This window comes from Bicyclus anynana, chromosome 19, assembly GCF_947172395.1.
Source record: "Bicyclus anynana chromosome 19, ilBicAnyn1.1, whole genome shotgun sequence".
Lineage (NCBI taxonomy): Eukaryota > Metazoa > Arthropoda > Insecta > Lepidoptera > Nymphalidae > Bicyclus > Bicyclus anynana.
Genome location: NC_069101.1, coordinates 1,155,465 through 1,183,393, shown reverse-complemented (window position 1 = coordinate 1,183,393; position 27,929 = coordinate 1,155,465). Strand labels below are relative to the sequence as shown.

General features: G+C 37.0%; 1 protein-coding gene across 2 annotated transcripts in view; it reads left to right on the top strand.

Moving 5' to 3' along the window:
• Positions 1–27,929, top strand: part of LOC112056272 (potassium voltage-gated channel protein Shaw) — a 103,222-nt gene that overhangs the window by 43,540 nt on the left and 31,753 nt on the right. For both annotated transcript variants that reach the window (XM_052887286.1, XM_052887284.1), the window contains exons 2-3: positions 19,667–19,807; positions 20,785–21,157. The gene's annotated coding sequence lies outside the window, so the exon portion shown is untranslated. The remainder of the gene's footprint in view (positions 1–19,666; positions 19,808–20,784; positions 21,158–27,929) is intronic.

The window sequence follows — 27,929 nt, the reverse complement described above, 5'->3', positions numbered from 1 at the left end:
TCTAGATATGACCTCTGCCTTCGATTCCAGAGGGTGAGGGTTCGAATCCGGTCTGGGGCATGTACCTCCAACTTTTCAGTGGAAATGTACACAACATTTTAAGAAATTAAATATCACGTGTCTCAAACGGTGAAGGAAAACGTCGTGAGTAAACCTGCATACCCGAGAATTTTCTTAAATCTCTGCGTGTGCGAAGTCTGCCAATCCGCATTGGGCCAGCGTGGTGGACTATTGGCCTAACCCCTCTCATTCTGAGAGGAGGCTCGAGCTCAGCAGTGAGCCGAATATGGGTTGATAGCGATTATTTATATAAACTAACCTCTGGACCAACGAGAAAACTTGAAACTGTTAATTACTACTGTAGAGCAATATACACAAAACTGGAGAACCGTAAATACCTGATGTTGATTAAACATTATAACGTAATGCGTCGTTTGAAGTAACCCAGCAGCTTGGAACAGACGGCACGTCAAACTAACTCACTAACTCACTAAGCAGAAGTTTGTACTAATAACTGTAAGGCCACGTTCACATTTGACGTAAACTTAATCACAGTTATATGCGCGGTTTATTTACAAAACTGAGGTCCTGGGTTCGATCCCCAGCTAGAGAGATTGAGTTTTTCTTAATTAGTCCAGATATCGCTGGTGGGACGCTTCGACCGTTGCTAGTTATCGGCAAAGACGTACCGCCAAGCGATTTAGCGTTCCGGTACGATGTCGTGTAGAAACCGAAAGGAGTGTGGATTTTCATCCTCTTCCTAACAAGTTAGCCCGCTTTCATTTTAGACTGCATCACCACTTACCATCAGGTGAGATTGTATTCAAGGGCTAACTTGTAAAGAATAAAAAAAAATACAATTCATATTATCATTATAAAATAAAGGCATCTAGATAAATACAAATCCGTGAATTAGCCTCTACACAATCCGCAAATGGTATAATAGCATTACGGGAACCAACTTCCGGCGCACTTTGATTGAGCCTTTAATTAAAGCCTCCGTAATCTCATTTGAAACTCAAATTATTTACTCTGAGCCTAGAGACTCCATTATAAACTAGAAATAATCTGGATTTAACATAATAATATTATATTTTAATTATATTTAATGGCAGCTTAAGACGGGGTCTTAGGATTTAATCGAGGAAACACTTTAGGCTGTCGTATACCCCATAGCTCTGTGGATATGACGTCTGCCTTCGATTCGGATGGCATAAGTTTTGATCCGGTCTGGGGCATGCACCTCCAACTTTTCAGTTGTGTGCACTTTAAGAAGATAAATATCACGTGTCTCAAACGGTGAAGGAATAACATCGTGAGGAAACCTACATACCTTTTTTTTTTAATTCCCTGCGTGTGAAGTTCGTCAATCCGCATTGGGCCAGGTAGTGGAGTATTAGCCTAACCTCTCTCATTTTGAAAGGAGATTCGTGCTCAACAGTGAGTCGATTATGGGTTGTTAATGATGATGATGCCTCCACCAAGATTGAACTTTACATTGGCCCTCAGCTATTGACCTATTATAATAAATATTATATTAAGGAAATACTTATGCCAAATGAAAAAAAAAATATTTTTAGAGTTTGGCTAATGAAAGTAGAGACTGAAATAAACCGGCAAATTAAAAAAATGGAGGGCGTTCCCAAAACAAAAGTGCAAATATTTAAATAACTCAAGTTTGATAATTGCAATTAAATTTTTTTGAATATGTTACACACTTAAACTTACGTTTTGTTTAATAAATATTAAGCTACTATTACAAGCACGAAAGCATGCTACTATTGAGCAGTTGCTATTTAATAACATGTGTATCGCAACATTGCTAATAATGAGCATGTTTTTTTCGAGCTTACTCAAAAATCAATAGTCGTGCGATTTATGAGCATGCTACTTGCTGCGAGGTTGGAAGGGGGCGTGCTTTTAGCGCGCCTGAACAGGTTTGCTTATTGAGTATGCTAGTCGATCAGCATTGCTATTCTGTATTCTCTTCACCTTCATCTCTTCATGTCTAACATGACACTATAGACAGAGAGCGACAGATACAAATAAGCATGTTTAATTGGAATGTTTGCTTTGAGCATGCTTATTCAGGAGCATACTTAAAAATAGCATGCTTATTGCTAGCAAATGTAAACTGATGATAAGCATGCTTGTATGGAGCATACTCAATAGCACGTTTTAGCATGCTATTTTAGAGCATGTGTAACAGTAACTTTATTCTTCCTATCATCTAATCTCAGTCTTATACATTAGTGATCGTTATAGAAACAAAAATTTTACCGCAATAGCAGTGAGACATTAAAATAGACTGATGATGAATGCAAAATTAACTAACAACAAAGCCATACACATTTATAAATATTAATAAAACGTAATCCTTTTAACATTCAAAACGCAAAATATACGCAGATGTGCCGAAAGGTAGAGCGAATCCGCTCGTACAAAACCATGAAAAAGTCTAATTGTAATTAAGGCACCGTCCCTGTAAAATTATAATTTGAAACGTGACGAGCGCTGTTTGCTGTGAAGATAAAAACAATAAATGTTGAAAAGAGGTCTTTAAATTATGGTTCTGTATATTGGCATGCATTTTTGCATTTAATATAATGCAAAAATGCCCTGCGTACCCTGACTCACTTATAGAGCTCGTTCTCTGAAGTAATACTGCGATGCTTCTTCCACCTGCCACCAAGCAGCATTGCTGTGATAAAGGGTCTTGTTGTCATAAGCTAAGGCATAACTTGATCAAAACTGACCAGCAAGGTTATTATGTATCTCAGGTTTATCTTTATATTTTCGTTTATGCAATCATCTAACATCGAATTTTCAACGAAATTACATAAGTATCTTCATTTTACGTAAAATGACAGTAATCTAGTAGTCGTCATCAACCCATATTCGGCTCACTGCTGAGCTCGAGTCTCCTCTCAGAATGAGAGGGGTTAGGCCAATAGTCCACCACGCTGGCCCAATGCGGATTGGCAGACTTCACACACGCAGAGAATGAAGATAATTCTCTGGTATGCAGGTTTCCTCACGATGTTTTCCTTCACCGATTGAGACACGTGATATTTAATTTCTTAAAATGCACACAACTGAAAAGTTGGAGGTGCATGCCCGGGACCGGATTCGAACCCACACCCTCCGGAATCGGAAGCAGAGGTCATATCCACTAGGCTATCACTGCTCTAAATCTAGTAGTAGTAGTAGCAAATAGAAACATTATTTTAACGAAAAACCGTTATTCACGTAATTTCGTCATTTCAATCATGATATTTTTTCATTTTTTTTTTTATTTTTTACAAGTTAGCCCTTGACTACAATCTCACCTGGTGATAAGTGATGATGCAATCTAAGATGATCAGTTAACTTAAGTGAGTTAGATGATCGTAAAACAAAAATTCACCACCACTAGATGTAAGGTGACGTAGTCACGATAATTTCGTTGAAATATCTATGTTAGATGATCACAATTACGAAAAAAAGACGTAGTGACTTATTATTTGAATGGTACACCGAGTTGCGTAAGCCTGCTGCAACGTACAAAGATTAAACTTATTTTATCTCAAAATTCAAACCATCAACTAAATCGCTGTGCTTTAACTACAGCTAAGCTTGCATAGAACTTATTGAAGCGCGTTAATTTGCATAATCCACAGCGGAACCCTAAAAAAATGGAAAATAGAAGTGGAAATAATGGGATCATCTCGTTAGGTTCTAGCAAAATGTAAGTCCCGCGGGAACCTAGCATTAGGTACTGCGAACAAGATATTCTTGCGGTATTCGTGGTAGAGAGAGAATATTTTTCTGTTCTCTATTTTCCATTCGCCATTATACTGGCGCGTGTTAACATTTACTTTAATAATGAGATGATATATATAAGTAAATAGCGTTATGTTGCGTGGGTTACGCGTGGAAACATCCCTTTAAAGTTTTAGCTTTATAATACAAAGATATATCTGCATACGATGTAATTTGTTACTTGTCCAGGGGCGTAGCTAATAATTTTTCTGGCTCTAATTTTTCGCTGTAGCTAGTTACTACCCTACCGACAAAGAACTACCGCGATCCATTTAGCATTCAGTTACGAAACCGACGAGAGGCGAGAGGTGCGCATTAAATAAACTTGAAGGTACATCTTCAAAGTAAGTGAATAACACAAATGATAATTTTGAAATACCCCCGAAGGTCATGAAATTATTAATTACACTCTCGATCAAGTCATCGAAGTCAAATTTTTGCAGACATTCAGTAATTCTTCCCCACTTTCACCCCCCACAACTTTTAAACGGCTCAACCGATTTTCATCAAACATGAATTGTCTAAGAACACTAACCCGTAAGTCATCTTTCATATAAATAAAACTAAATTGAAATTTCTTCATCCGTTCGGGAGCTATGGTGCCACAGACAGACAGACAAACAAACAGACAGACAAAAAAAAAATAAAAAAAAAAATTCAACCGACTTCCAACTCAAAAAATAACTTTAACTAAAAAGCAAAAAATAACATCCTACCTATGTGCTACCTTCTGATCAGTTTGAAGGCGGTGCCAAGCCAGTGTCGTGTTTTAATTAAAGCTGTTTCTGGAATAACCACAGAAATTTTGTAGTTTAAACGTATTTAATTAAAACATCACTGACTTGGCACCGCCTTCAAACTGATCAGAAGGTAGCACATAGGTAGGATGTTATTTTTTGCTTTTTAGTTAAAGTTATTTTTTGAGTTGGAAGTCGGTTGAATTTTTTTTATTAAAATTTTTATTTTTTTATTTTTAGTGTTAGCATACCCACTGCGTGTGTACAGTCACAACCTATCTAAGTGGAAAGTTCTTATCAATACAAAATTATCAAGTCCAAACACAAGGTAGCTACTGTGAGCCGTCGAGGAGTTCTCTTCACTGTGCTTCGTCTTCATCACCAGACCCTTAATACAGTCGCAATCCATCTAGGTGGAAAGTTCTCATCAATACAAATTTACCAAGTCCAAACACAAGGTAGCTACTGTGAACCGTCGAGGAGTTCTCTTCATTGTCCCTCGTCTTCATCACCAGACCCTTAATACAGTCACAATCCTTCTAGGTGGAAAGTTCTCATCAATACAAATTTATCAAGTCCAAACACAAGGTAGCTACTGTGAACCGTCGAGGAGTTCTCTTCACTGTCCCTCGTCTTCATCATCAGACCCTTAATACAGTCACAATCCATATAGGTGGTAAGTTGTCATCAATACAAATTTATCAAGTCCAAACACAAGGTAGCTACTGTGAACCGTCGAGGAGTTCTCTTCACTGTCCCTCGTCTTCATCACCAGACCCTTAATACAGTCACAACCCATATAGGTGGAAAGTACTCATCAATACAAATTAATCAAGCCCAAACAATAGGTGACTGCTGTAAATCCTTGACGAGTTCCATCGTCTGTGTTTCGGCTCCATCATCAGACCAACTCTAAACCTTCATAAAGTTGTAGTAGTTTAAAATACCTTATGGAAACACTAACAAACGTACTAGCCGTCTCTACAACTTTCGAAAGTTCCCCTCAATTTCTCCAGGATGCCATCATCAGATCCTGACATGAAAAAAATGGGACCACCCTGGAAGTAAACCCTACAAAACAAAAAAAGAATTTTCAAAATCGGTCCATAATTGACGGAATTATCGCTGGACATACATAAAAAAAAAAAAAAAAAAAAAAAAAAAATTTACATACAGCCGAACGTAGAACCTCCTCCTTTTTGGAAGTCGGTTAATAAAAATGGTTTTCATTTGACTACATAAACGAGCTGTGATAGCCCCGTGGATATAACCTCCAATTTCAGCTGTGTGCATTAAAAAAAATAATAATATCGCGTATCTCAAACGGTGTAGGAAAAACATCGTGAGAAAACCTACATACCAGAGAATTCTCTGCGTGTGTAAAGTCTGCCAATCCGCATTGGGCCAGCGTGGTGGTGGGCCTAACCCCTCTCATTCTGAGCGGAGACTCAAGCTCAGCAGTGAGCCGAATATGGGTTGACAATACAATACACATAAAATGAATCCCTCACACAGTGTAGGATTCAAATCCGTCGTGAAGCGTATATGACAAATTATAATAAAAAGGTCAGTCTGTACCGTGCGACCGTCATCGATTTGTCTGCTTTCGGTAGCGTGACCCAGTTAGCTCCAGTGAACCATGTAGTCAAATGAAAGCCTGTGCTCATACTCAATGAAGCAATATAAATATATACACAACTCCGACTGGGACTTAAGGATAATCCAATAATACTAATCATGTCATAGTATAATTGCATCGATCTATTTACTCTATGTATAAATGTTATTGTATTTGTCAGTGTTGTTTCGGCTGGTGGGAGGCTTCGGCTGTGGCTAGTTACCGACAAAGTACCGCCAAGCGATTTAGCGTTCCAGTACGATGTCGTGTAGAAACCGATAGGGGTGTGGATTTTCATCCTCCTCCATACAAGTTAGCCCGCTTCCATCTTAGATTGCATCATCACTTACCATCAAGTGAGATTGTAGTCAAGGGCTAACTTGTAAACAATTAAAAAAAAAATGTCATTACTATGATGACAATTAAAAATAAACAAACGTGTTGCTAGTGATGACCTACGGATCCGAGACTTGGTCGCTAACTATAGGCCTAATTAGAAGGCTCAGAGTCACTCAGCGAGCGATGGAGCGAGCTATACTTGGAGTTTCTTTGCGTAATCGAATCAGAAATGAGGAAATCCGCAGAAGAACCAAAGTCACCGACATAACTCAACGAGTTGCGAAGCTAAAGTGGCAATGGGCGGGGCACATAATTCGAAGATTACATTACTAAACAGTAATTATACTACAATCTTATGCTATTAATGGATTATACCAATAATCATAATTATTCTACGACACACGTGCGGTTGACAAAAATTCTGATTATTTATATTTTTTGTTCAATCGTAAATACGAGTACTCAGAATAGATAATAGTGGTATTGTACAATTAACATGAACTTGAAATCAACAACTATTGTTTCTTTGAAGGAGCGGAGCGCTGTTACAAAAGCTTTTGCGGTATCTAACTAAACACAAGTCTGTGGAAACCCTGTCCCTTGGAGCTTGAGAAATATACAAGTAATTTGCCAATTTATTATATCTTATCAACCAAACTCAGTTTTGAAATGTTTATGGCGTGGGAAGTTATTAATTAGATTACGGAAAACGTTGGATTTCCCGCAGCGCCGAGACGAGTTTCCACAGCCTCTCGTTACGAGGGATTTATTGCTAACACAGATTTGAGCTTATGATTAAACCCTTATTCTTGTATAAGAAACGTCTGCATATTTCTCTTTTTGAGCAATATAAATCAAGTTTTTAATAAAATATACCTACCTATATATACACCGGTAGTAGGAGAAAGCGGGCAGTCTGTCATTTTAATCGAGAGATGGCGGACGTGTGCCGCTGGCTATTATAGTGTATAATAGTGTATTAGTGAGATAGTCAGACAGACGGTCCGGGGCATGCACCTCCAACTTTTCAGTTGTGTGCATTTTAAGAAATTAAATATGACGTGTCTCAAGGTGTGAATGAAAAACATCGTGAGGAAACCTGCATACCAGAGAATTATCTTGATTCTCTGCGTGCGTGAAGTCTACCAATTCGCATTGGGCCAGCGTGGTGGACTATTTTCCTAACCCCTCTCATTCTGAGAGGAGACTCGAGCTCAGCAGTGAGCCGAATATGGGTTGATAACGAAGAAACGACGATCTAAGCTTTCAAGAGACTAATAACTTAGCTTCGTAATATACATTCGTAGAGCTGGTTTTACAGCCGTTCGATAATATTTTCGGATAGACTAAATTCATCTTTAACTAGAAATTTCGAAAACCGACAAAATGACTTCAAATTAGAAGCGCTTCTCTCTCCACTGCATATGACTTATAAGAGTTTTCCTACTTATAAAAAGATCCTACAGCTATCCAATGGTGTAATTATTATAATAATAAGTCCAGCCGCCCAATGTAACTTTTAAGGTTTAACTGACACATAAATTGAATCCATATTCTGTAACCCAATACACCCCAAAATAAACCCAATAGGGGCCAATATAAAGGTGACACGCACATCAGTGTCAGGCGGGGCCGGGTCGCGGTTGCCATGGCAACGCGGTGGAAACAATAGTTTGGTTCAAGGTGAGACGTATTACGCGCTCAATAGTTGAATGCGACAATGACGCGTAACACAAATACCTTGCACTATATAGGAAAGTATACCACTCTACACAGAGCTGTGACGTAATCGTAGCAGATTTTCACCCGGACGTGGGTTTTTCTAACTCACGATCTTGGGGGCGTCCGGACTGATTCACTGAGATCACGGTTACACCCTCCCAAATGGTCCTCTAAGCCGAGGTCCGAGTCTCATAGAAGACGCCCTTAAAGAGTCATTCCGTCCTCTATCTTTATTTCAGCCTTCGGGTCTCATCAGGCGATGCTTCTGACCCCCCAGTGACGCCGTAGTGGTCCCACACGAAAAAAAAAACAGTTTTTAAGGTTCTGTGCATAAAAAAAACGGCAAAATGGAAGACTCGCGCACGAAGGCTCTGTGTTTCCTAACACTTATAATTTGTGCACCTTCAAGAGTAAATAGGCATTTTCTAAAAAACAAACTAGACCTCATCATTGCTTTCCACCAGGCATGATTTTAGTCAAGCGCAAGTCTATTTAGAATTAAACAAAAACGAAGGGTTCCGTACCATTATCCATTAAAGCAAAAAAATACATTTGTAGTATGAGAGCCTCCTAAAGGACGGGTACAACGGCCAATCACATGGCCAAGTGCGGAAACGACCCAGAAGAAAGAAGAAGATAGAAGCCCCCTTTAATTTAATTTTAGTCATAATCATAATCATAATCATATATCATAAATCATTTATTACCAGAATGTGGTCATATACAGATAGGTATTGTTACATTTTAATGTTCATACACATCTTGTTCTGTTTTTTAGTATTTGTTGTTAGCAGGAACAGAAATACACCATCTGTGAAAAATTCAACCGTCTACCTATCACGGTTCACGAGAAATATCCTGGTAACAAACGGACGGACGGACCGCGAAATCTTAGTAATAGGGTCCCGTTTTGAGTACGGAACCCTAAACACAGAATAGTATAACATTTATGTCCACCTGTCAGTCGCCCGCCGAAGGTTCTGTTAGTACAGAACCCTAGAAATTGAAGTCCGACTCGCACTTGCCCAATTTTATTAATCCACGACTCAGACCCAGCACTTCGTTATCCAAAGACACACAAGCTAACAGCTGGACCAACAAAGCAGGTAAAAAAGATAAAAGCACAAAGCACAAAAGCACAAAGACATTTCAAGCAATTCGAAATTTAAAATACCTACTTATCTCAGCGAGTAAGATAGTACAGCCAACAAAAATATGTCGCTATTCATGTTAAAATCATTGCCTTCACGAGCCCTTAGCTTCTTTAAGCGTTATGAGACATTTGAGCTTCCGTTTAAATGCGTATTTAAAAGATAACATCCCCTTTATGGGGGAACATAAATATGAAACAGTTTTATTCGAGCAGGATACCGGCCCGCTTGGTCAAAAAATAAAATGTAATAACCTATTTCTAGAATTGGGTCAAAATGAGTAGATAATGTTACGTATCTGGGGCACGTGCTACGGCACGAGACATACGATCTTCTACAGCTCATCAAGATGGGAAAAGTTTCCGGTAGAAGAGGAGTTGATCGCAGAAAAAGTCCTGGTTGAGGAAAATCAGAGAGTGGAACGGAATCGAGAGCGCTCTACTATTTCGCCTAAATAAGACAGAGAGAAGTTTACAAAGCGGGTTGGCAGTCCGCTTTGTAAACTTCTCTCTGTCGCTAGTCGGAGAGCCACTCAAAGAAGACTAAGAGAAGTAACGACCACTTATTGTTGTACTGCAGTTACGGTCCTTTGGGGACTTCAATCCAGCCAGTTTACCGTATATGTATTGTATTGAGACTTCTAACAGAGCCTGTAATAATTTAATAAAAGACAAAATATTATATAAAACATTTGAATAAATAATTTAATTTCTACTAAGTACTTTCTGCTACTCCGTTTCTCGCATGAGCTTTCTCACAAAGAGCTGTAACTTAAAGTCGTCTTTTACGCGTGTCGCTTTACGTATTTACGGTAACGACTGACGTAAATTATTGTACGCGGAAGGAAATAAAAATCCGCGCGATTTCACCTGTAAGCATTTAAAATCCGTTTTTGGTGAACTCCAGGGGGGAAAGGGGACTAAATGACCTCCCACATCCCCCCTATCGTTTACATTAGATTGAGACTATAAATATAAATACTAATAAAATCATTTACATTCACTAAACAATGTTTCCTACAATTCGACAACCTATTGTCATTAAAACACTGATTACAATTTGCTATGTTGCTATGTTTTAATTGTTTTGTGAATTACTAGTCTTACTTAGTATTACATACAAGCTTAATACACGCCGCTGAATTTCAGCTAAACGTGTGACGTCACAGATTATATAAAATATGAATAAATTAAAATAATAAGCAGTAAATAAATGTAGTACAATATAATAATAAATAATTATTAATTAAACTACAGATATAAAAAGTGATATAAAGTAATTTAAACATATAATTTTATAAAACATACATTTCAATTAGGCTTAGTTTACAAGCACTTTGAAAAGTCAGGTAATGTCATAGTTTAATTTAATCTAATGGTGGTAATAGTCGAAAACTTAAAATTAAAGTTACGAGCGTTCCAAATAATATAATGTGATGTGTATGTATAAAGTTATATGTAAATAGTTTAAATAATAAATAGAAAATTATATTACAGTCCTATCTAGTGTAGGATTAACTATAATACTTAAATTTCAATAAATGTATTTTGGTTCTTTCTTTCTTGTTAACCATTAAAAACTATAACCATTTTACCCAATGGGTACGGAATCCTAAAAATGGTTAAGATATGAGACTTGCTAACGTCTTTAAAAACAACAAAAATTAACCCGCAGTTACACAAAGGCAAACCACTGACCATCAAAACAGAACAGAGCCAACGGGATGAACCATTATCTAAAAAACGTAGCAAGTTACAGTAACATGAGCACTTTGATCAAAGCGGAACGTAAAACGGAACGCTACAGCTTCACAGTTCCCATCTTTGTGGCGCTCGTGTCGAACGCGCGTGAAACGGAACGGAGGCTTTCCCGCTAAAAATACCTTTCCAAATGCCGACTAGTTTTGTGTGACGTCACTTGGCGAGATACGAGAATGACAAATTGTGTAGTGGAGGGCTTATCTATACTTCATATATATGTATGTATAAGTGGCTAAAAACTCTGTTAAGGTGGGCATCCACTTATGGCAGGCGTCCACAGATCGGCATCGTATGTATCGGACGCATAGCAACATATGGATTTTTAATTTTACGGTAGATAAAATCCGTTCGATGCGGATCAGTGAACGCCTGCCATTAACCAAATCGAACACGTCGGACGCATCGCATCAAACAGATTTTTAATTTTACAGTACATAAAATCCATTCGATGCGCGCGGATCAGTCAGGATGCACCTGTACGATTTTCTGCACAAAGAATACTAAAAACTATTTGATGCAATGTGTCCGATACGTACCTACGATGCAGATAAGTTGACGTTTAGTCGCTGATCGCTATATTGCGATTCGTTGTTTGCGTCACTGTTAAGACAACGTAACAGATGATTTTTTTAATGAATAGGAAATATTGAAGTTTTCTTGGTTCCGAAAAAATTTCATTGTAAGTCCAGAGTTGATTAATGCTTGTGTTACACCCAAACATTATCACCGTAACCCACCAACCCTCACTGGAGCAACGTAGTGGGTTTGAACTGCATAATCCGTATACTATTTGGAGAAAGACAACTGCTCAATAGTGGGTCGTTAAAATAGGCTATTAAAATGATTGACCAGAAACGACGACTTTACGTGCTCTCCGAGACGGGGAGATGTAAAACCACTGATTTGCAACATCACAACTGAAAGTTTTAATGAAACTAGTTATTTTAATGAAATTTTGGTAGAACTTTAGAGTTGTAGGTAACAGAGACTGTAGCCATGTGGCACGTGGATTCTCTTTCTACATACGCTAACGTTTCGAAAACCAGAAAAATGTATGGGAATAACAGATCCGATCGACATCTTGATCACGTGACCTGTCGAAAGCAAATGTCATTCCCATACATTTTTGAATTTTCTAAGCGTTTGCGAACGTAGAAAGAGAATCGACGTACCACTTGGCTTCAGGCCTGGTCTACTTATTTTGGTTACTACTGTTTTCCAGGCATATGCGGCTCAGAACTTGTACTATTAGCGCCTCAGACTGACAACATTGTAGACTTTAGAACGTGTGCGTTGCAAAATGTTGCTCTGTTAATAAAATATCATTTACTACGATTAGGTGGACCATTTGTTCCATCAACCATTATATTAAAAAAAAATAACTGTACTAACTAGAACCAAAAAAAATGTTACGAAGTTTCCTGTCATACCTTCCAGCTTTGTTATCATCAGATGATGAAACCGGACTAGGTTCATTGGGAGATGAAACTGGAAGCTAAGTTCATTGGGAGGAAACGCAATGTCGTTCACTTATTTCAGTTATTTTGTTCTTAAAACCTGAATCACTGAGTCAATTTTCGTAAATAGTTAATGGGACCAATCTAAAAGCGCTATCAAAGTACAAAAAATTCTCAAAACGACGTAGTTATAAGAAAACAAACATCGAATAAAGAATTTCCTCCTTTTAAATCGGTTAAAAATGCAGTCCAACATCTGTAACTTACCAAAACTCATTTTTTAAAAAGACTTGGGCATGTTAATAATAATTATTGTCAAGACTCAAGTTGATCTCCACAGAGGTTAGGTTAGGTTAAGTTCTAAGGTCCATTGCTGTTAATTGGTAGGCGTCCACATAATATCCGCATCGTACGTATTGACCACATCGCATCAAAGTGATCGTAGTATTCTTTATATAGAAAATCATACAAGTGCGTCCACTGATCCGGATCGCACAAATCAACCTTTTTTAAAATCCATTTATTGCGTTGCGTACGATACGAATATGTGGACGCCTTTTTTATAGCCAACAGTTCTGTCGGTGTAAGCCCGACTTGTTTTGAAACTATCGAAGTTCTATTGACAAGTCTATGAATAATTTTCCTATTAATTTCCATTTCAAAGAAGCCGCTCAACAAACTAACTCAGTCTGTGAGTGAATTGAAGAACTTAGATATCCGATAGTTCTAGACTTTACTAAATTCAATTTAGCTTTTCATAAACGGACTTCCTTTACTCTTTGACATTTTCAACCTTTTAATACATAAACTACTTGGAGAACTTTGAACATGCTTAATTTTGTTTTGTTGTTTTAAATTATTCAGTGAGCTTACAGTGGCTTTAGAAAACTTTTATGAACTAGTTAGAAAACAGGATACGAGTTAAAATCATGCAAAAGCTTTAATGAATAGCAAAAGCAAAATAAATAAATATTTTTTACATACTTAAATTCCATGCCTTTAAACACCACTTACAACTTTTGCACCCACCACTTCTATCAATCAATCAATTAATCAATCCATCAATCAATCTATCAATCAATCAATCAATCGATGTATTTATTTGCAGATACACGCGGTACATATAAACAGGTGGTAGATTTATGTAGATGGTAAATGTATCTGTAAGAACTTGGGCCATGCTCTACAATGGGATTTTAATATTAGATTGGTGATGTTGATGATGAGAGCCGTGACAAGCCAGTGGATATGACCTATGCCTTTGATTCGGAGGACGTAGGTTCGAATTCGGTCCGGGGCATGCACCTCAAAATTTTCAGCATTAAAAAAAATAAACATCACGTTTGTGAAACGTAGAAGGAAAGAAATTACATGGAAACCTGGACACGTGAATTTTTTTTTAATTATCTACGTTTCTGAAGTCTGCAAAACCCACCACTTTAGCATTTGGCCAGGTGGACTATTAGCCTAACCCCTCTCGTTCTGACTTTCTGAGAGAAGACTTGTTCTCAACTGTGAGCCGAATCATCATCATCATTATTATCAGCCGATAGACGTCCACCGCTGGACATAGGCCTCATGCATGGACTTGAGCCGCCGGCATCCAGTGGCTACCTGCAAGCCGATTGATATCCTCAGTCCACCTAGTAGGGGGTCGACCAACTCTGCGCTTTCCGGTGCGGGGTCGCCATTTCAGCACAGGTTGAGACAAAATGGATTGTTAATGATGATGAATGACAATGATAATTAAAATTATTCACAGCACAGATCTAAAAGAAAAGGAAGGGGTCGACAGACTTGCAGGTGGGTATTGAACCCAAGCTCTCCCAACCCAACCCTTGTAAATCCGACTACTTAACTGTGGAGCTTCAAAGTCATACCTTTACGAAATGTCAGATTTTTTAATTTAGAACATTGTGAACATTTTTCTGATGTCCATTTTGAATTTCAAGTTGTCTTGTAGCCTTTAACATTTTATATCTGTTGAAGTTTCCCACAGTCCTTTGTTCGCCCTGGCTACATTTCATATCGCTCCCAAAGGCGAAAAAAAAATTTTCAACCGCCCACTATATCTGCTCAAAATTGAACTATAATTCAATGGAGTATGGTTGATTTTCCATTGGATCTGCCGCCTAGGTAAATTCTCTGGCAGTGTGACTGGAACAAATTTCTTTTTTAATAAGAACAGCCCGCGTGTCCAGGTCTTTTGTACTGTGTACTTGTTTTTTATACGAGATAATAGAATATTCATTATTTTTATATCTAAAAGTCGTGCGCATAATTATTATGATACTAGAAACCATATGCGACATAAAAAGCTTGAAATATGCATTAAATATGCTTAAAATATACACGAGGAGTGTCAAAATATGCAACACCTGCTGACACCGCGCGGTTTTACCCGCGTGGTTCCCGTTCCCGTAGGAAGACGGGGATATATTTTTTTAGGGTACCTTCCTTACATGTAAAGTGGAGTTGATTTATTTTATTTGGTTATTTTATAGTGTGGGGTATCGTTGGATAGGTCTTTGAAAGATATGAAGGGCATTGTACCAGCATTTCAAAGATTACTCAGTATTTACAACCTATAACCTCAGAAACTCACAAACTTTACTTCTTTATATAGGATGTCCCGTAATTATTGGATAAAACGCGAACGGTTAATTACGGGACACCATATATATTAGTATAGGTAAGATGATATTCCACTAGGAGAACCGATGACATCAAGCGTTTAGCATGGGGTCTCTGGATGTTGGCGGCTCAAGTGCTGTTTGGAACTCCTTACAAAACGCCTGTGTCCAGCAGTGGACTTCCATCGGCTGATAATGATGATGAAATGATTCTAATGTCCATGTCTAGTAGGAAGTAAGATTATGTAATAATTTTATGTAATCTTTAAACGGATTTTAATATTACGGAAATAAGCATGCCGGGTCTTTATTTATTTTTTTTTTTTTTTTTATTCTTTACAAGTTAGCCCTTGACTACAATCTCACCTGATGGTAAGTGATGATGCAGTCTAAGATGGAAGCGGGCTAACTTGATAGGAGGAGGATGAAAATCCACACCCCTTTCGGTTTCTACACGGCATCGTACTGAAACGCTAAATCGCTTGGCGGTACGTCTTTGCCGGTAGGGTGGTAACTAGCCACGGCCGAAGCCTCCCACCAGCCAAAAACTCTCCAAAAGCCAAAAAAGGGTCTACTTTAATTTGATTGTACAGAGCCTTGTATTTGTATTTTTGAGATTGTAATTATATAAATACTGTAACAATCACTAGTGGACCAAATAAATAAATGAAAAATAAATGTATTCTATCATCTGTAACATCATAAAGAGGTAAAGTTTGTGTGGTTGTATCTCTGGGTTTCGTTCGTTATCAACCTATATTCGGCTTACTGCTGAGCTCGAGTCTCCTCTTAGAATGAGAGGGGTTAGGCCAATAGTCCACTACGCTGGCCCAATGCGGATTGGTAGACTTCACACACGCAGAGAATTAAGAAAATTGTCTGGTTTGCAGGTTTCCTCACGATGTTTTCCTTCACCGATATCTCTTGGGTTACTGAACCGAATTTGAAGATTCTTTTACCAATGGAAAGTCACATTCTTTGTGAGTGTTATGGGCTATATTTTATTCCCATACTTCAACAGAATCGTAACAAAATAATTTGTAACATTATTTTTAAAATATTATTCTTCAATTTTATTTAAATTCCAAAGCTGCTCTTGCATAATAAAGTTACAAACTAAAATGAATAAAACTCAACTAATTTTGTAAACAAACAACATCAATATTTGCTTGAAACAAGTAAACTTCACATACTAGTATGTTTACCGTTGTACAAACTTTGCGGTGGAAATAGTTGAGAATTATACAGTAAATAATAAATATTGTGAATAGCATGGAATAGAAGCTCTCTGTTTCATAAACCTGGGACCTCATGATCAGTGGCGTGTTTAAGGCTTTTAACTAGGGTATGCATTTAATAATGCATACCCTAGTTAAAAGCCTTAAACCTTATAGTTGGACAAGGAATTTTCTAATCTCTACATTAGTAGAGATTAGAAAATTCCTTGTCCAACTATGTACTCTATGGTCCAACATAGGTTTATATTGAGTACATAGGGTAGGCACTGCAATTTTGCATCTATGAAGTGTACGCCACTGCTCGTGATATATTATGAACCCCACATAAAGTGGAAGATCCGAATTAGAAACAACGTTCCCTTTTTTATTATTTTACATGACATCTGCATTGTTTTCTACATGGCATCGTACCGGAATGCTAAATCGCTTGGCGGTACATCTTTGCCGGTAGGATGGTGACTAACCACGTCTGAAGTCTCCCACCAGCCTGGACCAAAATTAAAACACACATTGATTAAATGCAAGACAAGAGTAACAAAAAACAGAAGAACCATTTATAATATGATTTAGTAAACGAACTACCACGTGAAATAAAATATATAAAAAAATGTATTTCTTTGGTCAGTAAAAACTAAAAACTAAGGTTTTATATTATAAAAAAGAAATTAAAAATCTCAACTATTCTTCTAAGAAATTTTCAGTAAAAATTGATTATGGGGAAATAGGCTGCATACAGTGTTACACACGTCATGCCGTCAGTCCCAATTAGTAACATGTGATAGTGATCGTAAAAGCCCGCCATGCCGCATTGACGCAGCGTGATGGGTCCAAGTTCGATGTCCTAAAAGGTGGAAGTATTGTGTCAATAATAGAGGTCTATAATGACGATAAAATGAATAAATTAACACAAAATAAACGCATAATTAAAGAGAAACTAATTTATTTTTGAAAGCTGAGTACTTCATCCCCTATTACGAAACTCATTTCGCCAGCATAAGATCAACATCGTTAGCGAAGTTGCTTCCTTCAATACAAATTCTAATAAGCACACATCTGAGTGCTGCCATGAGCCGGCTTTTTCTGCAGGATTTTAGCATACACTGCGATATTAAAAAGGTTTTTTTTTTATACTAAGTAGTTGCAGACTTCAGACATGACAATATGTTTCTCCGGATAAAAGACTTCGATTTCAATTGGTAAAGTGCCCAGAAGGCTGGCAATATTGCCACCTCGTATGGCAATACTGATTCTCCGAGAATATATTAATAGTAGCTGACGCCACGAGGTTTCACCTGCGTAGTTCCCGTTCCCGTTGGAATACGGGGATAAAATATAGTCTATAGCCTGCCTCGATAAATGGGCTATCTAACACTGAAAGATTTTTTCAAATCGGACCAATAGTTCCTGAGATTAGCGCGTTCAATTAAACAAATTAACAAACTTTTCAGCTTTTTATATTAGTATAGAGGTATAGATTTCTGGGTTTATATGTATTTTTCGGATAGCAGACTCTAACCCCTAATTCGTACAAAAGTTTTTAACAGTCGTTAACAGCTTTCAAATATAGTATGAAGTTAAATGAAGATAGATCAATTTCCAACGGACATATACCTACTTGGGTATGCATTTGTTATATTTGGACGAGCGAATAAGGGCCTAAATCTAGTTTTAATGCCATAAATTCGGTTGATTCAGCGTAGCTAATCGTACAAAGCCACGTTTACAATTGACCGTATATGCAAAGTTAAACAGCTAACCTATTTGCTTAATGGCTCGAAATCCAAATCTAGCCGAAAATCCGCCGATAGATCAAAGCAATCGCATAATTAAGCTAAACATTCATTAATCGTTACCGAACCATTACATTTGCACTTGAATACTCGTATTTCATACGAATTGAATACTCTTACCTCATGGCTCCATACCTCATGGGGTCCGTTTTAGTTTCTGCTATGAGATTGTGAGCTTTTTGTTAATTTAATTAAAAGCTCACAACCCGGTGTTGGGATATTGATTGTATGACACACTTGCCTTGGAGAACACTTTAAGTCGGTCGCGGTTAATTAATTATTATCACCCTTAACCCACCAAGCGCTTAAACCCGGAGCAGCTTGGTGGGTCCTTACTCCACACCCCTTCTATAAAGGGAGCAGCATGGTGGACCTCCACAACTCCCTGTATAAAGATGGATGCATGACTCTGTATTGGGTCTTTTAAAATAGGCTAATAACTATGATGAAGTACCCGACAAGATTGTCGTCCGACAAAAAGTCTTTAGTCTGTGCCACTCTCATTCACAGCCGCCGTAAATGCAGAAGTACCCGCAAAGTTTCGCGTCCTATTTATATTTATAACGCTTGTATTAATATAAAAAGACCGTGTTTTTCCCAGCCCCAGCTTAAATTGAATGGTGACTTCCATAGATTTGACGTCTGTTAATAATAATGAGCAGTGCAATCCGATTAGACTTCATATAAAAATAACTGAAGATTCATATTTTCATGTCACATTAAAGTTGAATTCGTTTCTTATAAATCAATTTTTGTGGAAGCTTAAGTCATAATTGAATAAAATAGTTATCAGCTGGCCTATTTACTATTTTTGGTTTTTATTATCAACCCATTGAAGTGGACAACGACTCAATTTCACAAAGTGCATCTACATACTATGATATCCACCGTAAGCACCGGATGACATTTATAATTTGTATCATAGTATGTGGATGACATTTTGTCCATTGATTTGTTTTTTATTTTGATGGGTTGATAATAAAGATCAAAATTGGAAATAGGCCAGCTTCTACAAATGATATAAATATTGAAATATAGGTGATATGTCATTTTAATTGTATAGGCTGTTAAATGTTATTCATATTAATTGATTATGAAACCAGGCTAACTCACTCCCCACCACTCAACCCCTCTCCCAGCGCGCGATGCGAGCAGCTGCGCGTCGCGCACCCGCTTCGCAGTTTAGATCGTGCCGCGATGCAAGAACCAGCTCATGACTAAGGGCTTCGTATGGGTTTTAAATTAGTCGGGCATACTCCGACCTAATATCACGTGAATTTTAGCCGCGTTTCATAATCAATTAATAAAAAAGTATGCAATTTGCTAGTTCTGTAGCAAAAAAGTGAAGGAATAACTAAATCTGCATCTTTAACATGTTCTAGAATAGTGACAGAAGTAAGAAATGTTTCTTCTGTTGCAGGCCTAACGATTCTCCATCAGCAATGCCATCGCACCCAAGGTTCAGCAGACTAGAGGACGACTATATCGAGGTGATGTGGCGTCGAGGACAAAGTCGGTCACCATAGCAATATTATTGTCAAGTTGGATTGGGGAGATTCAAGTAAGTTTATAAATTAACTAGGAAAATATATTTGTTTACGTACTTACTACTTACTAGAGTCTTGCTTATCCAGAGGTACTAATATTATCAAGAGGTAAAGTTCGTAGTATGGTAGGGGGCGATCTCTGGATGTACTAAACCGATTTTTATTCTTTTACCACTAGAATTTGTGTGTGTATTTGTGGTTATATTTTAATTAATCCTTCCGGAAATTCTAACTATGGTATGTACCGACGTACGACGATGTACGTAACGACGGTATGTCGGCTAGTATTATGTATGATATTTAACTGAAAAACCCAACTATAAATCATCGCTACGTACCTCGTAGGTCTAATGCTAGCCACTGACGATAAATTAAATGCACATGCCTGCAGCGCTAACGTCTTGTCAGCCGATACGAGTAAAGCTGATCGTGTGTTGGTCGCGATGTGCATGACAGCATGCCGATCGCGACCAACAAACAATCAGTTTTATGGGACATCAAGCTATTAGTGGTGCAGGCTTGTGAGTATACTTGATTGTTAATGGCTGACACAATGATAGCCAATTCAGCTTCGAAACTGAATATCTGAATAGTCTATGAAATATTCAGTTTTCTTTCTTTCAAGAAATTCATCTTAGTTCCGAGTTGGAGAAACGAGTAGAGATCATGTTGCAGAGTAACAAACCCATCATCCTTAACCACGCTAACTCACATTGGGGCAGCGTGGTGGGTCTAAGCTTCAAAAGGCCCCTTTTGGAGCCCATGACAGTATGGCTATATAATTAGGCTGACGACGAGGATAATGTAGCACTAAGCAATTCTAGATTATATACCCTAGGTAATTGTCCTAGTTTTCCGCTACTGCTGTTTTTGTTTAGCGTTGGTACAGCCATGGTGATACATGGTGAAATTTATTAGGCAACACTTATAAATATACTCGTAGATGATTCTATTGTTACCTTCTTTCTAAGTCCAACCTTCTTGCCATCAGAGATGAATCTCCTCAACATGGACGCGGAGAACCGCGTGGTTCTGAATGTGGGCGGCATCCGACACGAGACGTACAAGGCCACGCTGAAGAAGATCCCTGCCACCAGACTCTCGCGGTTGACGGAGGCGCTCGCCAACTACGACCCCGTGCTCAACGAGTACTTCTTCGACAGGCACCCGGGCGTCTTCGCGCAGGTCCTCAACTACTACAGGTAACTCCTCAACTACTGCAAGGAAACTCCTTAACTACAGAAGATCCCTGCCACCAGACTCTCGCGGTTGACGGAGGCGCTCGCCAACTACGACCCCGTGCTCAACGAGTACTTCTTCGACAGGCACCCGGGCGTCTTCGCGCAGGTCCTCAACTACTACAGGTAACTCCTCAACTACTGCAAGGAAACTCCTTAACTAAAGAAGAACCTAGTTACCAAGCTCTCCAAGCTAAAAGAAGCGGGTACTTTTTGGAAGATCTTGGACATCAAGCTCTCGTGGTTGACGGAGGCGGTCGCAAAGTACGACACAGGGCTCAAAACTAGGGATGCTCCGATAAGCACCAATTTCACGCAGAGCCTCCTCAAGGTAATGATAAAAATGAATGAATGAAAGGCACTCTCTATTTATAACCATTAGTAGTAGTCTTAGATAAGATAGTAACTCCTTAACATGTCCTGGTGTCACAGAAATATTCATAGATACTCAACATAGATAATGCACTAACCTATACCTGTTCCTAAATTCGATTCTCAGATTTGGTAGGACATAAGTATATATAATAGTTTCTAAATTGATAGACTTAAGTTTAGTGACAATTTACGTGGCCTTCTTACCATTCCATCGTTAATGAAATACTACTTATATTCCAACTAATAAGTACCTATTTTTAATTGCGTAGAGATGTATTAAACAGACTGTAAAAAGTAAAATGCTGGAAGGGAAGCTTCTGCGTTGTCATTTAGTATCACTTTACGTCTACGAGATCATGTAACTTTTTCCGAGTCTTTTTTTGACCAGCCCTAAAATAATATCATAATATTGAATTATCACAAGCAATGATAATTTTATACTATAGATAGGTTACGTCCCTGCAAAATCACCGCAAAAAGCGATCCAAATTTAGCTACACAACTGAGCGCACACATGCACAATTTTGTCTTTAATTCCGGTATATATTTATGTATATATAGTTTTTACACTTCCTGAACACACAACTCGACATTGTAGACGATATTTAGGTATTATTGGTTTAAATAACGTTCGATTTTTAATAAGCGACTAAATTAAATTAAATCAAATTTCCACATTTGTTAGCCTGTTTTGATGCGCTAGTGCCCCATCTCTAGTATAGGATATCATTGATCACAAGTAATTTTAAATGAAAATTTATTAACTCCGGGTAAGTGGCTTCATAAAATATTCAAATGCTAAGAAAATAAACGCTAACTCTCTACCAATATTTAATCCTTTTCTTTTCTTTTAAAATTCCTTAACGATATTAAAAGCCGCTGTAATTAAAATAGCTATCAGCTTATCCGGAGAAAAATCCAATATCTTTTTAATAGCCTCCGGAAATAATGTTCTGGTAAATATTTACTTTAATTGGAGGAACATTTTTAAAACTTAAAGGATGCTAGTGGAGTAAGAGAGTGTGATGGGCATATATTTTTTATTTTATAAAAGTTTTTCTACTCATGTACTTACGGGTAAGCAAGGCAAGCTTATATGGAGTGTTTTATGGAAAATGGTATCTTTGGGAGGCATCAGGTTTCGAGGGTATGTTAGTGGTTCAAGTATAAAACGCGATTTTTTCTATTTTCTACTGACATCATGAGAAATCATATAGTCCAGTAATATTAGGTTTAATCTGGGGAAAAAATTCTAAGCTGAATTTTTGTCGATTTTATCGATTTTTTGTTGAATTGAAGGTCAAAAGGTCACGAAAATCAGTTTTTTGCAAATATTTCGCGATCTATTGCTCGGAGGTCAATAGAAGTCATTATAAAAATTGTTCCTTATAAAATTATCTACAAATAATGTCTTTTGCAGTTTCTTTGTAAAATTAACGGTTTACAGATTAATAGGTCGCGGAATATTTGCGAAAAACTGATTTTCGTGACCTTTTGACGTTTGTAACTTTTTTGACGGCGCGATATCGATGTCGATTTTTCACAACCTCAGTCACTAAAAACTTAGTTTTATGTGAAGTCTTCGCTAGAGCCATAAAAGTTTTTTTTTAATTTATCGACGATTGTGTTTTACGAAGTGTTGCAACGAAACTAAGCGATTTGCACAAGAGATTTCATAACAAAATACGCTTTTACATAGCTGGTATAAACAAGAACCCTGCTACCTCCGAAAGCCATAGTTTACCTTAACAGTCAGTCCTTAGGCCTTTATAAAATAAGGAAGATCTGAATAACACGTTCGCTGTAGCACTGATTTTTCGTACTTTCCTCTGTTGCGTTACGAGGTTTTTTGACCTCATACTAAAACTTTATGTGGTGCGGTACGAGGTCAATTGACCTCGTAACTCTTGAAGACACTAGTCTTACGAGGTCAATTGACCTCGTACCACAGCGAACGTCTTAATACCCTCGTCGTGTAAGGATTCTTTTTTAAGTTTTTTAGGTACGGATCCCTAAAATTATACTTTTACATAGAACGGCTTTGATTGATTGTCCAAAGAACCTGTCACACGTAAAGTAAACGGGACCCAAGGGAGAAAAATACTTCAAAAATAAAAAGTGAAGTGCTTTCCAATGTAAATAGTCGCGATCCATCACTTATTCAAATCTGAATTGGGACTGGGAGTTTTCATTCATCGAAATGTCGCATTTTGTAATATAGAGCTCTTTGCGACTCATTTATACAATCTAAACACTAATATCAAGTTTCTGTATTATATGTGGGAGTGTATATTTACACACACATGTATATTTGTTAGTTCCTCACGCTGCTGCAACTACTAAGCCGATTTAGCTGAAATTAAAAATGATGAATTACATAATTATGATACGATATGAGTAATATATATATTTTTTTTTGGATTTGTGAAAAACTGATTTTATTGCGATATAATATCTGTAAGTACTCACTATTTACTTGATCTTTCGCATTAAAATCAAATTCTTGAATTTAAACTACATACCTTTTACGATTTTAATGCAATATTCATAAATATAGAGAGGAAGGTTCCTATAAATATAAAGTTTAATAAAAAAAGCCGCAAGCTATTCTTAGTGGAGTAAAAAAATAACATCGACACGAAATTTTAACATAATTATAATAATCTTTCTCGGAATTTTATTCGCGCGTCCATAATAATTTTCCTTCCATTCTATCCATGTTCTAACGATTGTTCTCAAGAAACTGAGTTCTTGACTACGCTATTATGGTCGAGGGTCGGTGTTAAAAGATTTTCCTTGTACGGATTTCATTTTTCGTATTCTATTTTCCTGCACCATTCATTTGTTTTCTCGGGTAACATTCGGCGTCTACCTTTTTGGGTTTAGAATGATTTAGTTTACTTATGTTAGCTATAACGCCATGGTTACCAAAGAGGTTGTTTCTAACACATAAAAATGTAATTTACACATAATGTAAGATAAAAAATATTATATCCTACTAATATTATACGCGAAAGTTTGTATGGATGTTTCGATGTTCGTTACTATTTAACTACTGAACCAATTTGGCTGAAATTTGAAATGTAAATTAGATATGACTTTGGATACACATAGGCCACTTTTATCCCAAAAAATCCATGATTCCCGAGGGATATGTGAAAAACTCAATTCCGCGTGGACGAAGTCGCGGGCATTCGCTAGTTAAAAAATAAAAGCCTTTGTTCAATTTTCAATCATCAATTTTTTTCATTTTTTTATTAATAGTAAATTTGTATATATGAATACAATAAAATTCCCTAATCGTAAAAGCAATCATCATAAATGATCGAAACAATTATATTTATATCATTTTTGGTGCATCACAAACACAATAAACGGTAATGTGAATCAAGAAATAAATGGCGGCTATAAAAAAAAATAATAAAACAAATTTACTACTGCGTACACTCGTACCTACAAAAATCCAAAAAATCCTCCATTTATATGCGTTACGCGCTCCGTTTGGTCGGGAAATCGTTCACAATAAAGCCTAAAAGGCTTTATTTAGTGCACACGCCAATGGCTGCAGCGATAATGGAAAAAGGAGCGTGCAGTGTTACCCCTACCGCGTTTTTGCGGAACACCCAAAAATAAAATACCAGTCCGAGTTCTCATGTGTACGTACCTATAGTTCATTTTATAAAGTCACCCAAGCGTCACTGTAGAGTGAAATTCGGGAGTGAGTTGAAATTTATTTCTGAATTATTGATGGTAGAACGAACAAACCGCTCTACCTGGGCTGAATGTATGGACGCAGTATATTGTTTTCAACTGAGATAATTTACATTATAAATTAATAACAGCGCCAAATATAAATATTATATTCAGATAGTTTAATTTTTGGTTTTTAAGGAAGTTATTAATTTTATTTTTATATTATACTTAATCGATATTAATTAATAAAAGTAATGATTTTATAACACTTAATTTAAAAATGTATTTTTTTCAAATTTTCCAAAAGTCAAAAACGCTGTCGTCCATTTTGTGACGTCACAATGTTACTTGATGTACTAAAATTTTTATGTAATCACGTCTCAAAAAATAAAAGAAATAAAAATTCAATCTAGTAGAACGAATATGAACTATATAAGACCATTTAAAAAAAGTGTCATAACCTGTGATAACCTTTAATTATGGGCTGAATTTGCACCTGAATGTTAATTGAAGAAAAGTTTCGTTATAAATAACGAAGTTTTGTCGCATAATTTGCATGTCCATTATATTCTGAAAGGGTCCAACTTAATCCCAATATCAGAGGTTGTTGATAACAGCCGAACTGTCTCTCCCTTATCAATTTAACTAATTTGCTTTCAGTCTCGTGGGAGAAGGGGTACGACCCCGCGTTGTGGAGAAGGATCTATATCTATCGTACGAGTAGAATATGACTTAAAATGTCGAACAGTGGACCATTATATCGATCGATAAAAATGTATAATAAAATCCCGAAATATATCTCAAAGGAAAATAATGATAAGACATTTAAGCGGAAATAGGAAATGGCTTATAAAAACCTGTTTTTATAAAATAGATGGGGTTTTACAATCTAAAACCTGGCTATATTAATCCAGCACGACAGCCTACAAATTTTTAAACTATCGACTTATAAATAACTAAAAATATTATTACAATTTATTTTAAAATTGGAAATTGCTTATTAATTTCATTATTTTTGACTATTGTAATTGTTTGGATATGTTTATTTACTTTTCATAGCTTTATTTAATCAATTATTATGACATTACCATACCTGACATTTATATTATTTAAAATTTTGAACAATATAATTTAATTCTATAATTCACTCAGGTACTCAAATATCTACTTTAATTTTATTTTAATTTTAATTTTGTCCAATGAAATGTACTTAATATATTTTATCTAATCTCGTGTCATAATATTCTAATTATGAAATTAAAAACTATATGCATGGATGCTAAGGAAATAAATAAATAAATAAATAAATAATTAGATTATGTATATTAAAATTTTTACATAAATTAAGACTAAGATTAAAAAAAAATAATAAATTTTAAATAAATAAAATAATTATAACAAATACACACCATGTAATTGTTCACCTATAGACAAGGTACCCAATACCCAAGGTTACCCCTCTGGATAGCAAGACTTATTCTTTGGGCCAAATAAGCGCCAGCTCTTGGGTCACCTGACGCATGGATCAATCGTACTAAATTATTATATTAATTATGTTAAAAATTAGCCTATAAACCACAGTTTCCTCGATGGCTCGATTTACAATGGTAAAGTCCTGAGTACGATTCCCAGTTTAGAGCAATTTAGTAATACGATTAGAGAGCAGTGATAGCCCAGTGGATATGACCTCTGCCTCCGATTCCGGAGGGTGTGGGTTCGAATTCTGTCCGGGGCATGCACCTCCAACTTTTCAGTTGTGTGCATTTTAAGAAATTAAATATCACGTGTCTCAATCGGTGAAGGAAAACATCGTGAGGAAACCTGCATACCAGAGAATTATCTTCATTCTCTGCGTGTGTGAAGTCTGCCAATCCGCATTGGGCCAGCGTGGTGGACTATTGGCCTAACCCCTCTCATTCTGAGAGGAGACTCGAGCTCAGCAGTGAGCCGAATATGGGTTGATGACGAGTAATACGATTATATATAATAAGTTGGTTTAGATGGTCTAATGATAAACGTTTCGTTTTAATGTGTAACAAAAACTCGATCGACGCCGTAAACCTATACTAATATTATAAAGCTGAAGAATTTGTTTGTTTGATTGAACGCGCTAATCTCTGGAACTACCGGTCCGATTTGAAAAATTCTTTCAGTGTTAGATAGCCCACTTATCGAGGAAGGCTATAGGTTTTATATTATCCCTGTATTCCTACGGGAACGGGAACCACGCGGGTGAAACCGCGCGGCGTCAGCTAGTATTAATGTAAAATCCGTAGTTAAAAAAAAATAAGAACTAAGCATTTCACGGCTTCTTTACCGTTAAATCAAGCTTAACTTTGATAAATAAAATAAGCCTTATCTTAAATCGGCTTAACAAGTATACTCAGAGCGGTTTTTCTTTTAATTTTTGTTAGCAAAAGTATTTTTTACGGGAATAAAAAAAGCTGGAGTCAGATAGTATAAAGTAAAAGAAAACTTTCGTAAGCACGTCTCGCCACGCCCTGAGGGTCTCGCCCTCCGGAGGGATACGGAGGGAAATAATTTAATTGATAGAGGCGCGACAGGTCGGATGTTATCTCAACCACCTTTGATATCAGGATCATGTCTGACTCCAGTTACAATAACAAAATTATCTCGCTAATCCTTCTAATACAACTTCAATAGCTACTCAAATCCATGTGGATTTTGGTTAGATTTCCGTATAATATTGTTGAACACACTCCTTTCATCATTATCAACCCATATTCGGCTCACTGCTGAGCTCGAGTCTCCTCTCACAATGAGAGGGGTTAGGCCAGTAGTCCTCCACGTGGATTGGCAGACTTCACAC